This window comes from Onychomys torridus, chromosome 1 (assembly GCF_903995425.1).
Source record: "Onychomys torridus chromosome 1, mOncTor1.1, whole genome shotgun sequence".
Classification (NCBI taxonomy): domain Eukaryota; kingdom Metazoa; phylum Chordata; class Mammalia; order Rodentia; family Cricetidae; genus Onychomys; species Onychomys torridus.
Genome location: NC_050443.1, coordinates 113,378,836 through 113,395,031, shown reverse-complemented (window position 1 = coordinate 113,395,031; position 16,196 = coordinate 113,378,836). Strand labels below are relative to the sequence as shown.

The following is a 16,196-nucleotide window of genomic DNA, read 5'->3' as shown; positions in this document are numbered from 1 at the left end:
TACAAATATTTAGCATGTGCGCATGTCCATGTGCATGTATATGTGCTTGTGTGTATGTGTATTATGTGTGTGTGTGTGTAGGTCAGAGGGCAAATAAGTTGAAGGAGTTGGTTCCCTCCTTCAATCATGTGAGGTCGAACTCCATCAGACTTTGAGGCAAGCGCCTTGACCTGCGGAGTCATTTCCCGGGCCCTCATTCCTGCAGCTGCTGATGTTTCTTCAGGACCCACCTAGCAGGTCACTTGTCCTCCTCATGTTCTCGCTGCCTCTTTGAGCCCTTTGGTGGCTGTGTGTATCAACCTCATCCTCATGGATTTTCAAGTCCATCGGTATCACGCTAACATGTGATGTTGGGGGTCTCCTGGAGATGGGTGTAGGGAGAAGCTGTAACTACTCATCCAGCAGGCTCCCTGCTTCCTGCTCAGGCCAGGAAGGAGAGTTCTTTCATGGAGCCAGGTTGCTCCACACTTTGGTACCTCCTATAGGAGTGGCATCAGGAGAGAGTTTGGCCAGAGAGGGGACCAAAGAGAAAAGGAGCAGCTCTGGAGGATCCGGGCACTGCTGGTGCTGATTCTGATGAGCAGACAGAAGCCTCAGAGAGAATCAGACAGGGAAGAAGCCCTCCAAACATGGGGAAACTGATGCAGGCAGGCTTCCTATTAGGGACACCCACCATGAGGCTTTCCGAGGGTCTAGATTAACAGTTAAAACCCCTGAAAACTGCTCTTCCTATTACACAGCTTTTGAAAACGCTGTGATAAAAGAAACGGTTTGGATGTTTAAGAGGTATTCTCCTCTCTGGGGAGCATCGCAGCCACACAACTGTCATTTCCTGGGGCAGGTTAAATGCCATCCCTTCAGGGACATGACTGTGTCCCTTTGTCGCCACAGCTGAGCACCACATTGCTCAGTTGATATAAAAAATAATGTTTTAAAGGAAACATGACTTAATACTCAGCTCAACAGGAGGAAAACACACGGCCATGGACAGTGAATCACTCATTAAAAATTAAATCAATCCGCCCACAACAGGAAACAGCATAAGAGAATGTCAGCGCTGGCTTCATATTGGGAGGAAGCCAAAACAGGTTTGTGAACTAGAAATTCCTGGGACTGATGGTGTGTGTGGGGGAATCTCTACTCTCTCGACGATACACATTTTCCACTCTGACCTCTGCCAAACTCCCCAAGTATGTGTGTTGGGGGGAGGGAGGCAATATCGGGGTGTCCATAGTTTGTAAGCATCTTAACCAGCCTTTGCAGTAAACCACACACACAAGTGAAATGAACCACCTTGTGGCTCCAAGAGCAATCTGTAGAGTGGATCTCAGGACAGTGGGGAGCCACCCTCTTCTTCTGCATTTCTGAGCATGAAACCCAGAGTCTCCTGCACACCAGGCAAATGCTTGGCCCCCGAGCTACAGCCGGGGTCCACTTTATAAAGTCAGAGCCCACAGAACCCAGCACTGGTCTTCTCTTTCTACCTGTGAGCGGCAGAACGGGAAGAAAACTGACTGCTTTTTAAATAAAGTTTCACATAATTGTTTTGTTTTGTTTTAGCAGACTGAGAGCAAATAGAAGTGAGCCGAGCAGGCCTGCAGAATAGCTGTTGTCAAAACAGAGATTATCATTGCAAAGGTAATCATTTACAAACCCATCGAGTTAGGGAAGGGCACTGACAGCAGGATCCACAGTCACAGTTGACAGACAACAGTCAGTCACCGTCTATGGAGGACCTCTGTCATCAGCTCAAATCCAGCTGTCACAGAATTTTGTCTTAAAGAGACCTTTGTAAAAATCCTTACCCAGTCCTTCCTATTTCAGACAAGGAAGCTGTGACTCGGGCGTGTGTGGCTTGCGTTCATGTGTGTGTGTGTGTGTGTGTGTGTGTGTGTGTGTGTGTGTGTGTGTGTGTGAAGGAACAAGTCCAAGTCATTTGGCTTTTTCAAACAAGGCTATCAAATTACCAGGTTACTGGTCTCCACTGGCTGACCATCTGTCTTTATCCAAGTCTCCTCTAAGCTCCTGCACAAAATACGCACTTGCTGAAGCAAGGCCTCAGATACTAGCAAACTAAATCAGATCTAGCACCTAACCCTTTTTTTTAAAATGTGTGTGGGGTGTGTGTGTATGTGAGCATGTGTATTCGTGTATGTGTGTGAGCAGATGGGTGGAGGCCAGAAGCTGATGGTGTCAGTGTCTCTCTCAATCACTCTCCACCTTACGTTTTTCATGCAGAGTCTCTCACTGAGCCTGGGGCTCACTGATTTGTCTAGACTGGCTAGCTAATGAGGCCCAGGAATTCTCTTGTCTCTGCCTTCCCAGTGCTCCGATTATAGGTGTGTGCCACAATGCCCAGCTTTTTGTGTAAGTGTCAAGGACACCAAGGTGGGTCGTCATGCCTGCACAGCAGGCGCTGACCCACTAATTCGTCTCCCCATGCCCCACAGCACTTGTTCTTTTAAAAACCATATACAACCACGAGTTTGCAGGAGATACTGATAAACACTCGGTGAGGGAGTGGACAGTCTGTGCTGGAAGGAAACCTGGCGAGGGTGTGAAAAGAGATTAGAAAACTGAATTTGGTTAGCAGATAACATGCGGAAATCTTTGGGAACTCTGGCCAAGATCAACTTGACGGCCATGAGGTTGTTCCAAAATACAGTGATCCACCCACAGCCATGTGCACAGCCCATAGAACGTTTTGATTTGTCAGTGTGTTCTGTGTGCTCGCCCAGCTGCAAAATTATATTTTTCAAATGGAATCCTTCTTTTCAGCATGTATATATGACCTTACCTTGGGTGGTGGCTGTGAAATCTGACTAGTGTTTAAGTAAGAAAGGGACTCTGCCAGTTAGAGGGACACTGGAAAGGGTTTGTTGATTTTCTTTAATGGATTTCAAACAACTCTGCCAAGATCAACCTATTGCTCTCCTATAGGAAATGGCACACAGTTCATGTCCAAGGTAGTACATACAGGGGCTGGAGAAATGGCTCAGTGGTTAAGAGCATGTGCTGTTCTTACAAAGTGTCTGGACAGACCCCGGCGCCTATGTCAGGTGTCTCCCAGCTGCCTACAGTTCCAGCTACAGGGGATGCCTCTGGGCCCCTTAGTACCTGCACTCACATGCTAACACACACACACACACACACACACACACACACACACACACACACACACACTCATCCACAATCTATCATGTTATCACAAACTATCATGTTATCGGATTGCCAGCCACCACAGATCTTACTGCCTGTCCTGTTGACTTGCTTCTCCAGCCTGCCTGGGTCTGTTTTCTCTGCATTCTCTTTCTCTCTCTCCCGTGTGTGTGTGTGTGTGTGTGTGTGTGTGTGTGTGTGTGTGTGTGTGTGTGTGTGTGTTAGTTATATGTGTGCACTAATGTGGGAGCAGAAGCTGAAGAGACCCTCTGTGGTCCTGCTGTATCACTCTCTGCCTTACACCCTGAGACGGTTTCTTTTTGAATGTGGAGCTCGACTAGCAGCCAGCAAGCCCCAGGGATCCTCTTGTCTCTGCCCTCCATAGCACTGGGGTTACAGATATGTGACTACCCCTGATTTTTTACATTACAAATGGGGATTGCAACTCTTGTCTTCAGACTTGTACAGCAAGGGCTCTTATCCATTTAATTGTCTCTCTAGCCCCTGGTTGGATTTTTAATCTTCAAGGTGGAGGTGGCAAGGCACACCCAGATTGTTTTTCAAGCACATATGAGGCCCACAAGAGATAATAAATTTGTGCATGCTCTATAAACGGTTAAGTGTCCTATGTTGGATGCACCTTATAATAAGTGAAATTTGTACTTTAAGCCTAAGGCACTTAGCAAAAACAGGAAACAGACTGAGCCCTGCTCTCCAAATAATCCTTTCCATCAACATCAGAATGTTGTTTTTTTTAGCAGCTGCATGATATGGCAGCTTTAACAAGCACACAATCACTATGTAGCCTTAGACTGGCTTTGAACTCACAGCAATTCTCCTGTCTCAGCCTTCCAAATTTTGGGATCATAGCCATGAGTTTCCAGGCCTCACTTATCTGCACTATCTCTCATTGCAGATCAGCCTGTGGAGTTGTCTGGAATCAGTTTAACATTCCAGTGTCATCAACGTGCTCCTAAAAGATCACTGAGATCCCTAGCCCTTCCCACAAAACAGCACAGACCCAGTCTCTGCTCTTGCACTTGCTCATTTCTGTTGAACTGTGCCGAGAACCCATGACGTGGAGTGTCTTTGTTCCGCAATCCCATAGGGGTCCTTCCTCTAACATTTTAAATACCTTGTATTAAACTTCACATCATATCGGGTTCTGAAAAGTCAGTTCAGATTGGCAGGTTTTGAAAAGATGCCGCCGTCTAATCTGATGCTTGAGGTCCCAACTGCCGTGGGACACTCTGTTGATAGAGATGCCGTTGAGAGTAAGTTCCTAGCTATGTATCTGTCCTTGCACTTGGCACCTGACCTTGTTCCTAATTCAGAGGTCCAGTGGGTCTGGGAAATCTCCCTGTGACTCAGACCCACACTGGCACTCACATTTCTTGTCTTTCCCCTCTGCGTTGTGAATGATGTCGCTTCTCTCCCCAGGCAGCTGGCGCTGCTCTGCCATTGCTCACACCATCTGCTCCTACCATTTGAGCTCCACAGTCAGGAAAACCTCACAGGACATGGGAGGGGGGTTGCTTCTGGCACCAAAGACAGGAGTCTTGAAGACCTGGCCCATGCCCCGCTTCAGGAAGCTCCTCCTCCTTTCTCAGTGTGCCACTTTTAATTAAAGTGCCATTTCCTAAACCCCAGAGGACGATCAAGAGGGCATTCTTGATGATAAAAATGCCTAGTTGATAATAGGTGGAAACAGTTCAGGTAACTAGAAAGAATAACTTCACCTTTGATTCCTGGTGATCTGATGACCCTCCAAACCCCTTCAGGCCCAAACAGACAATGGCTTCCTGTTGGGCCCTGTGCATAGATGGCCACAGCTGGGGTTATTGCAGAGCCAAACAGGCTCTGGGACAAACTCAGATGTCCTGCACAGGGCTGGACAAAGTTAACAGAGGTGCTTGCCAATTTTTATTTCTCAAAAGCCTTGGTAATATTCTTTAACCTAAATTTTGGGTACTTTGGAAATTGTATGATACGCAAGCATGACAGAAATCGAAAATAATAAGGAAGGCTCCCCTCGGGTCCCCTCTTTACCTCTTGTCCAACTGGGATGATGCATGGCAGCCATCCTGGCCTTGGGGAATCCATGTTTCTGTTAGCTGAAATGGATTTTGAGATGAATGTCAGGGTCTGCCGCAGGCGCGGTGACGAGACAGGAGTTTATATGGAAAACCCAGGTTCCTTTTTCCCTCCCAGTGGAAAAGGTGACTGATGGGGACTGCCTGCCTCTGTGTGTGACAATAGACTTCCTACCAGACACCTCTGGGAAGCACTTCTAGAAAAAAGGTGGAAGCTCTCTAGGGAATGGGACTGGAAGGCCATGAGTCACCCTCGGTTCCCGGAGTGCACGCTAGACCTTCACCGGCTTCCAGGGGTCAGCCGTGGAAGGAACCTCTCGCTGCTTCCAGAAGCTCTACTAATCTGAAAGGAAGCTCAGGGAGTCAGGAACTGACTGAAAACCCAAGTGCAGGCAACGGCTCACATCAGACCCGAGCCACACGCCTCACCGAGCTGCACCTCTTCCTGCGCTCTGCACACTTACTCTTGCTCCTTCCTGTTATTCCAAAGGCCAGCTCAGGGCATGCAGCTCCTTCTCTGCCCACTTAAGTCACTCTGGACTTCCACCTAAGGGCAGCCCACCTCAAAGACCAGGGCCAGGAACTATTCTTTGAAAAATCTCAGACTATCGTCCTACCATCATGGCCATTCACACTAACACCAAAGAGCATTGACTCGGGAGAAAACTCAACATGCTTTCTAAGTGTGAGGGAAGGAGGCAAAGTCGTTAAGGCTGAGCTGATGAATGCCCAGCCGCTGTGTGATACTATTGCTTTTGTCCGGTTTTATCCCTTTGATATTTCCATGAGTCAATGTGAAACCATCACTTTACAGAATCATTTGCTTTTACTTGGTCATGGTCACTGTTAGGTTTTTAAAACAGAGATGCTCCTTGGGTTTGGAGAATGGACTTAAACCTTAATCATTTGTCTTCCACAAATGCTTAATGCTCACATGCCATTTCATCAGATTCTAGGCCACAGGAACCTGCTCAGGTATAGACATGATCCAGATGAAAGACCTTTGGTCATGGATAAGCATGACGGAATTGCTTCCACGGGTCTATTGTTTTGTCTTTTGTGTGTGGCCCATATGTGTGTTCATGTGTGTGCATGTGCATGGGTGTGAGCCTATGCAGAGGCCAGAGGTCTACATGGGGCATCTTCCTCTATTGTGCTCCACCTATGTTTGAGACAGAATCTCTCACTGAACCTAGAGCTCACTGCTCTGCCTGGGGCAGTGAGTCCCAGGTATTGGCTTGTCTCTGTCTTGCCAGTGTTGGGATTTCAAGTGTGTCCCTCCACTCCCAGCTTTTTATATGCTTGTTGAGACTGAACTCAACCCTTCACACTTGCATAGCAAGCACTTTATTAAGTTTATTGTTACCTGAAAGATGAAAAGGGGTAGCCCTTGCTTAAAAGGCTCTTCCTAATCCAATACAAAAGAGAAAAACTTTGACTCTTTTGAAAGCCAATAAGTTTTTTTTTTTTTAATGCCAAGTCAAGGATGATGCCAGCAAAGTGAAGGCCTTTTGGCAAACCTCATGGTGCCTACACATACTGAGGCCCAATTCTATACTTCTTTAGAAGTTGGAAACAGCCCCCTCGATTCTGTAATGATGTTAACATGGGTGCAGCAGTGGTCACAGTAGTTGATGTTTGTGAACTTTGCTGGGGACACATCTTGCTTAAATATTTCCATCCTCCTGGGAAAAGCTGAGCAGAAGAAATGAGGTTTATTTCAGCTGGTGTGTTGATTCTGATAGGGCTGACAGCCTGGCTTCTCTGCGGCCATCCCACAAAGCATGGATGAGGGCTTGTGACAGTCCCCAACCCCAGGGAGCTTACCTGCACTACCTAATCAGACTGTCCAAAGCGCCAAGTCACTTGAAAGCCAGTTTCGGATGCCAGAAGTTAGAAATAATTCTTTGACTATTCACTGAAGCTTTGTACCTAGTCGCAAATGTTTGCCAAGGAAAACAAAATGGGCCAGAGAATCTTGTCTGCAGCCCAGGAGGTAAATTCCTAATGAAGACAGAGTAGATTACCTTGTCCCTTGTTCCCCTCCTCAAATACTTATTCTCTAAGTCAAAAAGAAATATTCTTGAAGCCAAAAGCAAATTATTTGTGTGTGTGTGTGTGTGTGTGTGTGTGTGTGTGTGTGTGTGTGTGTGTGTGTTCATGAATGTCAGTGCACTAGCCTTTGCTGGCAAGTGTGGAGACCAAAAGCTGACATTGGGATGTCTTCCTTAATCACTTACTTTTTGAATCAAGGTCTCTCACTGAACCTGGAGCTTGATGTTATTTTGTTACACTAGCTGGCCAATCAGTCCTCAGGATTCTCCTGTCCCCGCCCACTCCCAGCACTACAGTCGCAGGCACCCACCTCTTTTCTGGAGGTGCTGGGAGTCAGAATTCATGTCCTCAAGCATGTGCAGAAAGCTCTTTACCACAGAGCCATCTCCCAGCCCTATATTTTTAATGCTGGGTATACTGAGTGGCCCGACTCAAGACACAGAGGCAAAGGTCAAAGCCAAGAAGACTGGAGCTGCTGCCTGGATGTCCTGATCCACATTGGAAACACAGACACACAGGATGTCAGTTTAGCATTGGTAGGCAGGACATTGGCTTCCAAACCTCTTGCTGGGTTTTAAACAGGGCTGAGGGGTGGGTCGGAGGAGTCCGGCAAGCAGCTGTCACAGGATTACTCATTTGGAGAGCTGCTGGCTCACTGATGGGCATCAGGGCAATGGACCAAGAGGCTAGGAAACCCTAGAATGGGAGGAAGGAAGGCTGACTCTGGACAAGCCAGCCCAGAGTGAAGTGCCAAGAAGCACAAAGGTCACATGCTTATAACCAACCAGAATCTGTGTCCTGTGTTTGAGAAGATAAATCCATGGGGCTTGACCCTTGAATATTTCACTCCAGCATGGCAGGCACATTTGAGGAAAAAAAAATAAAGGCTGCTCAAATTCACAGGGTTATGTTTAATGTACGGTCATGCCAACATGTCAACAAGTCAATGCCGCTAGCTTGAGTTCCAAGACAATAGAGATTGCTGACTCGCAATTAAATCTTCATCCCATAAAAAATTATTTCAGCAATGAGTCTCCCCTTTGTTCCCACTGTCACCATTTACCCAAGCGGAGTTGGATGCCATTTGTAATCGATGACATCTAACAACAATGCACCAGATAACAGGACTGTAAGACTCAGTAAGTACAAATGAAGACTTCCTTTTTTCTCAGCTTGATAAATTCTTGATATCGTTAGCCCACCTTACAAAAACACAGAGAAACAGCCATGGAACGAACCTGCCTTTGATAAAAGCAGGAGCAACAACATTCATTCACATTCAGATGGAGACACACCATGAAGGACCCCTTGCCTACAGAGGAGGCCAGCCACATGAACCAGTCTACCAACCTTAAAATCTAGGACACAGTCAAAGTTTATTGTTGCTGTTTCTGTTTTGTCATTCGAGACGGGGTCTCATGTAGATCAGGCTAACCTTGAACTCTAGAACTTCTTGCCTCTGCCTCCCAAGACCTGGTGTTATAGGCATGTGGCAGCATGCCCCACTAGTGAAGATATTTCAAAGGAGGCTATGCATTTAGGAAATGGAGCTTTCTAGTTGATATGCTGGTGATGCTTCTTGCAGTCGTTTCAAAACACATTGGTGGAGCATGCTCCAAATCTCAATACTCAGGAGACAGAAACAAGAGGATCCTCTGTGAATTTGAGGCCAGCCTGGTCTACATAGTGAGTTCTAGGCCATCCAGACCTGCAGATAGAGACCTTGTCTCAACAAAAGCAACAAGACAACAAACTTCTTAGAGTCCCCCTCCCCTTTCTTCTGAAAAGAGGAACAGCATTAAGTTGATTTTCTCATCATTAAGGATGCCAAAGCAGAGGGATTGTGAGTTTGAGGCTAGCTCTGGCAACATAGTGAGAGCCTGTCTGAAACAAGACAAAACAAAACAAGATATATATAAAATATATATATTTACAGGCATCAGAGATGTGGAATTTTCCTGTTACCTGGACCCCAAAGGTGTAAACCACAAGATCCCATTACAAAGCCCCTTTTTTACTAAAAAACGCCATTCAGAAAAGCACCTTCTTAGCAGCTCCCCACTTCGACCATTGGCAGCAGATCCGTTTAAGAAGGAATTCCCACCAGGCAATCATGTGCCACTGTGCTCCCTAAAGGGTGTTGAATGTGTGCCACCGAGATAAGGCAAGCCCCTTGTGACAGAAAAGGTACAGAGAAAGGGAAGCAGTGGGAACTGCTCTTAACAATACATTTCAGGACCTTGAGTGGCCGAGCCAGGAGGAAAAAAAAAATAAAGAGAAGTGTGATGTGAGCCATTGAGCAAGTTAAGGCACTAAATTTGCATGTCACCCTTTGACCATATGGCCTGTTTCCCAGCAAGATAAGCCTTATATAACAATTAAATCCCAGGCATTTTTAGCTAACTAATCATACATTAGAAACAATTTTAGAAAGTTATGTACTCACCAAGGGAAAATGATGGCTATAGTCTGAAAGAGAAAGAAGAGAAAAGAGCATTAGTTACCTGGTGACAATGTTGGCTGCTCATTTGGCCTCCCATTTCCAACAGTACTGGTTGTCTAAACCCAGTTGGCCTCCCATTTCCAACAGTACTGGTTGTCTAAACCCAGTTGGCCTTCCCATTTCCATCAGTACTGGTTGCCTAAACCCATTTTTGCTTCACATTTCAGGGTCTTCAGGAGGTAATTTCTTTTTGCTGCACACATAGGCTTTCAACACCTATGTTCTATACCAAACCTCCTTGTGCTTCCTGGCAGCCAGTTGAGGGTGGAATGTGGCTGCCCAGGGACTGAAGTGTTTGATGTCCAACCCTCAAGGACTGGCACAGGTTGTTGCCCCTGGTGAGGCATGGAAAGGTCCCACCTAAAGTGGTGCCCTTATCTTCCCTGGAGATGTCCTTTCAAGTTAGAGACAGCCTTTTCACTCTACATCTGGGGTCATCTCTGTCTAGCCTGACCACTAATTAGCTCACATGTTCTTTCCCTTAAAAAGCATTAAGATATAATTTACATGCATAAGATTTGCCCACTCCAAGTGTCCAATTTAGTGGTTTTTAATATAGTCAGAAACTTAATAACCCTCATTAAAACCTAGTGCTAGAGGCTGGAGAGATGGCTCAGTTAACAGCTTGCTGCTCTTGCAGAGGACTAGGGTTTGATTCCCCGAACCTCCATGGTTCATAATCATCTGTAACTCTAGTTCCAAGGGATATGGCGCCTTCTGGTCTCCTCAGGTACTGCATAAATGTGGTACAGGGACATCTAAGCAAGCAAACCACCCATACATATTGAAATAAAATAACTTTAAAAAGACTTAACAAATCTAATATTAGATCATTTTCAACATCCAAAAAGAACACACACACACACACACACACACACACACACGCACGCACGCACGCACGCACGCACGCATGCATGCATGCATGTGTGCACAGGCATTCACCCCATCCTCTTTCTGGTTCCTGACAACTCATCCACTTTATGTGGATTTCCCTGTTCTGGGCATTTTATAGAAACACACTCATGCTGTACATGGCCTTTTGCAACTATCTCCTTTTATTGAGAATAATGTTTCTGAATGCTGTCCATCCCATAGAATTTTCTAGTACTTTACTCCTTTTTATTAACAAGTATCCCACTCCCACGTTCAGCTTATCCAGCCACTGATGGACATAACTGTTTCTGTTGGTGAAGCAGGCAACCTCACATAAGGCTTATGAGATTTCCATCTGCTGTGGATGGAGAGGTGGCTGGGTTGTGACTACACACTTTAACAGTTGAAGGGTAGGATCACTTCTCGGTTGTCACTATTTAAAAATAGCTGGCTTCCTCCATGCTGCTTTCCACCAGATTGCCTGTGACAGTAGTCCTGGCAAGGCTGCTTACTTTAAAAACAAATACAATAATGTCTCTGCAGTACAAACCATATCAAGTTATTATAAATGACTATAAGATTACAGATTTAGAAGTTAACTTATGAAGTAGTTTTAAAGCCACAGAAGCAGAAAAGTAATTCTGGTAATGAAGAAATTTTAAATCTGCTTAGGAAAGTCTGTATTCAATATACTCCTAGAAGAACAAAGGATATCTGCCTTGGCCATTCATATGTGATTGCGTTGGGAATCTTAGCCAATGGAATAAGGCAGGACAAAAATTACAAGACATAGGAAAAGCCTAAAGCTTATTTCTTGAGTGGCATAGTGTTCTATGTAGAGAATCCTAAAGAACAAGAAAGGCCCTATCGCTAATGCATGCACTTAGCTCACAGGATGCAGACGGCACACAAATAATCAACAGCAGCTACATAGGCTAACAAAAAGCTGTTGAGGAAATGAGTGGGTTTTGTTGTTGTTGCTGTTGTTGTTGTTGTTGTTTTGTTTTTCCCTGATTCCATACTTGGAGAAGCTGATGGTCCCTGCATTTATTACACATTCATCTGTTAACAAATCAATAGCACACACGGTCTATTTGCAATATCTGACACTATGTGTATTGCATCGTTTATTAGAGAAGATATCTAAAATAATGAAGAGAGTGTGTTGAATCATAAAATCACAGAGGGTTTCCAGCATGCCAAAAGGCCCCCTATAACATAATGCCCAAGCACGGGGGAGAGGTTCTCTGAGTGTTGGTAACTGTGGATAGGTGAACATCGTTTCTGTACTTCATTGCAAAACTTTCCCCCTTCCACTCACCCTAGAATACCTAGAGATGATGTCGGAAAGAGTGTTTGCTTGTAGTCAAGCAATGAGAAAAGCCAAAGGTGGGCACTGTCTCCACATTCCCAGGGCAATTGACAGGAATGCTCAGAACTCCCTTCCAATGCTCTGCTGACTCACTCCAAAATGAAATAAAGCCCAGCGTTACACAGAGGCTGCTGGGCTAGGACGGCAGCCAGAGGCAGAAGCCTGGGTCAAACCAGGCAGAAGCCACAAAGGAAAGAGCTCCTCGGTTGGTGTGGAAGCAGAGGCTGTTCTATCAATAGCTGGATAAACAACATTTGGAATACAAATGACAGCTCAAAACAGAGCCGTGAAGTAATGTGTTTTCCTTGAAACAGAAAGTTTGACTCCCCAGAACCTGCAGGCAGCATGGTAGGTTGTGAGGATTCTTGGTTTGTGGTTCACAAATGATCGCATGACTATCAGTTTCCTGAAGGACAGAAACAGAGCAAAAGCAGACCCCAGCAGGCTCTGAAGGTAATCTTTACCAACTCTATATTTCCTTTAGCCTGAGGCCTTGTGGACAGTCCCCAGGACACTGAGTGAAGCCTTGCAAGAAACATTTAAAACATGGGGGTTGGGGTGGCAGTTGATGTGGGCAGTTTGTTTAACATCCTTCCACAAACGAGAAGCTTCCTGCTCTTATCTTGAAGGCCAGCATCCTCCAAAAAGGGGAAGAAGGGAGGAGGGGGATTTGTGTGCCTGGCCAGCTCGGTGTGTGAGTGTATGTGTATGTGTGTGTGTGTGTGTGTGTGTGTGTGTGTGTGTGTGTGTGTCTTAAAGATGAGGACTCTGTGGCCTGCAGTGTGAGAAGGTGGGGCATGGGATGCTCTCCCAGCCTACTCTCGGCTGCATCCCCTGGCTCACTTGCCTCTGATTTGGGGTGGTATCTCTGCCCTCTTAGTGAAGCTATAATTCCTTTAAGGCATCTTGTCTTCCCTCTCTAAGCTCCTGGTACCCAGGGCACAGCCTGGGAATGATGTTCTTCTGCAGTCAACAGGCAGGTTTATCCCTTAAAATTCCTCCCAGTTCCAGGGAGAGCTCCTCTGTCTTTTTTGGTCCAGAAATACCTGGAAAGAGCCAGGTGGGCCACATCCCTCCTCTGGGGAGGGAAAAGTCTTTGGGAGTGGTTTGAACTGACCTGCTATAGAGGTAGAACTGGAGTTGGTGGTGCCTTGAGTACACAACCACATCTATTCTGCTTCCATGGAAAGCCCGGCCTACCCTGGGAAAGAGGCTGGTGACATCAGAAAAAGGGGAAATCCACCCTAAGGAAGGCCTGAGGGCAGGCAAGGTCAGGCCCAGGAAGAGAGCTCCCAAAGGAAGTGACTAGCAGCTAGGCTTGGGTTTGATGATTCCCAAGATAGAAAGGCCCAGCAAAGCTAAGCTTCATAAGGAAGACAATGAGTCCAGGGTTAGAAGTCCATGGAACTGCTCTGGCTAAGGATAAAGTTACAGTTGCTGCTGAGGTGGAGAGAGCTGGCCAATCTTTCTGAACTCGGACAAAAGCAAAATGCCTTTCCACACACCCACGGCCCACGCTCATCTCAGGCATCCCTGTGGGAGGCATTTTGCTGCCTGCAACTTTTTTCTTTTGAATGGGCAACACGATTTTAAAAATTGTGGAAGCGCTTACGTTTTATTTTAAAATTCTAGCAACATGTTTTCTATATGCATCATGTATCTTAAATAGGGACATTTTTAATGACAGTTGAAGATGCCATAAAGCAAAAGGCACACAGAATTCTATGTGGGGAAATACCAAGGACATTGGCCTTGAACAAATCTTGCTGTGCATAATCAGACCTGGCCGAGTTCCTCCATGCTGGCTACATTCTCTTGAGATTCCGGTTTTCCCAGAAGGCGCTGGTAAATGAGTCAAAAGCACTGGGGGAGCAAGAATTGCTATCTACTGTCAGCCATAGTAACCCTCAAGCCCAATCACTATACCCACGAACTTACACAGACGGGTCAAACAGCAGGGCACTGCTAGAAATAGGCTAGTCACCAAGGCCTATCAAGAGAACCACAGCCATGGGGATGGCTGTGCCCCAGCCGTGCCCCAGGCTTGCCTGCATTCCATCAGACAGCCACACTATGCTGCCAGGGGGTGTGGAGCCATGAGAACGTGTCATGTTTCTTAAATCATCCAGGCTGCAGATTGCACTGATCTCACGCTGCCAAGTCTCACAGTTTCCCTGTTTACCTTGCAGACACCAGCAAAGCTGCTACTTTCCCATCTTCTGATGCTCTGAAGAGGGGCTGGAAGTAGTGGCTGAAAGAAGAGGAGGGGAGTCTCCCCACACAACGGAGGGTGGTAAAGACGGCACTCTGCCTACCCCATAGGTATAAGCTGTCCCCAAAGGGAGGAGACCCTTCAAAACAATGTCATCAAGATGACATTTTCTCAGCCATTCATTTTGTTAACTCAAGACAGACAAGCATGCTTTCTAAATATTTGACAATTTCTAGCAAGTATTCCCAGACAAGCCACCTGCCTGCTCTCCACCCAGTAGATATGACACTTCTCTAACTGCTCACTGTGGGGTACCCTCTTTGCATAGGAACTGTGCATATTAGTAAGCTAGGGGAGCCCTTGTTTGCAAGCACAGGCCTGGTGTTTTCCATATTGCGACACCTGTCTACCGATTATGATTGCCCTGGAATTTAGGAGCACAGCAGTTTGGATCTATTCTCTTCAGAGGCACAGGTGTTCTCTCAGCTCCAGAGGAATGCTAATGACTTGCTCATCTCTTGGTGCAGGGCACACACACTTCTCCCATAGTGATATAGTGACAGTCACTCTCATGGCTTGGACCTGTTTTGCTGTTTTCTTTTTTAGATCTCTTTGCCCCCACACCCTACCTCCAGGAGCTGCTTCCTTGCAGGGCTCCTGTTCTTGAAAGCAGAACGATGTGAATAGCCTTGTCAAGTTCCTTGGAGAGGCATCATGACAAGGACCACTAAAGCCACTCAGGACTCCCAGGAGGAGTCTGTTACTAGACCTGCTCTGTAGACAGGAAAACAGAGGCCTACAGATAGAGTCACTTGCTTCAAAGAGTCCCACTGCTGAGCAGGGCAGTGACTCCAGAGCTGGCTTCCCTGCCTCCATGAGCTCTTCCTAGACAGAACTGGCTGTACAAAGGAGGTCCTTAGAAACAGAAAGACCCTCTGCTTGGGCTGTTGGTGCTTGTCCATGTCCCAGCCCACCTAGAGTGATGTTGCCCCTTTGGTCAGAGCACACACAGCTAAGGCACAGCTCCATGGACCAATCCCATCACCTTACAAATCCACCGTGTTTGCTTCTAATAGTGCAGTGTACAGCTCTGGGTCTTGCAGGGAGACTCTGAGCATCGTGACACAGGTGTGCCCCAGGAAGACAGGACCCTTGAAGCTCACTGGGTCTTTCTTAGAAAGTATATCCCCACCAACTCTGCCAGGCCACTTCCAAAGGACCCAAAGTGTAAAGGATGGAACTACCTCTAGATGGAGACCTGCTCTTGTCTCCTCTTTGAAGGGTTAATGCTGTGGAGCAGGTCAGGGAAGTTGAGGTCACCTTAAGACAACGCACTTCCCCTCCTCTAATTCCCAACCCTCTAGGACATTCTCTAAGAGTGGCCATGGGGCTTGGCTAGGTCTGTGGGCCTTCCTGGGATCAGACTCTGAAACGTGTAACTGTTTCTCTTTCTTTCTAATGCTGGCCAGAACTTAAGCATGCTCTGTAACTCCCTAAGGCTTTGGACTTCCTTGATTCTTTTCTAAAGCTTTGGCTCTGCTGTGTGCCTGCCCGCCGCCAGGTGGCTGACCTCCCTGCCGATTCATCCCAAGCTGCACAGTCTGTGCTCCTTCTCCATTCTCCTCCTCCCTTCCAAGCAGCTGCAAGATTTACAGCTCGCTTGCCCTGGGCTTTTCCTTTTAAAGGCCAATAAATTGTCCCTGGAGCTTCCATTGGAATCTGTTCTTTGTCCTTTAACATCTATTGGTACCCATCCTCAACTTCTTTTATTCATGAGACTAAAAACCCCAAGAGGGGACCCTGATTTCCCAGGTAGTGTACGATGGCTGCTTGGACTCCCCCCAAGATTCCCAGATACTTATTTCCTGACTTCTAATTCTTTCATTGGCAGAGGAAATAAACTTGCTTCTGCACCCCTATACAGCATCC

At 46.5% G+C, this 16,196-nt stretch overlaps 1 protein-coding gene across 3 annotated transcripts in view; it reads right to left on the bottom strand.

The window, feature by feature from the left end:
* The window catches only part of Ptpre (protein tyrosine phosphatase receptor type E), a 148,175-nt gene that overhangs the window by 74,505 nt on the left and 57,474 nt on the right, over positions 1-16,196 (bottom strand). For 2 of the 3 annotated variants that reach the window (XM_036196978.1, XM_036196967.1), the window contains one exon: positions 9,754-9,776. The gene's annotated coding sequence lies outside the window, so the exon portion shown is untranslated. Of the gene's footprint in view, positions 1-5,208; positions 5,295-9,753; positions 9,777-16,196 lie in introns of those variants that run through there. The other variant, XM_036196984.1, reaches the window with a different exon arrangement.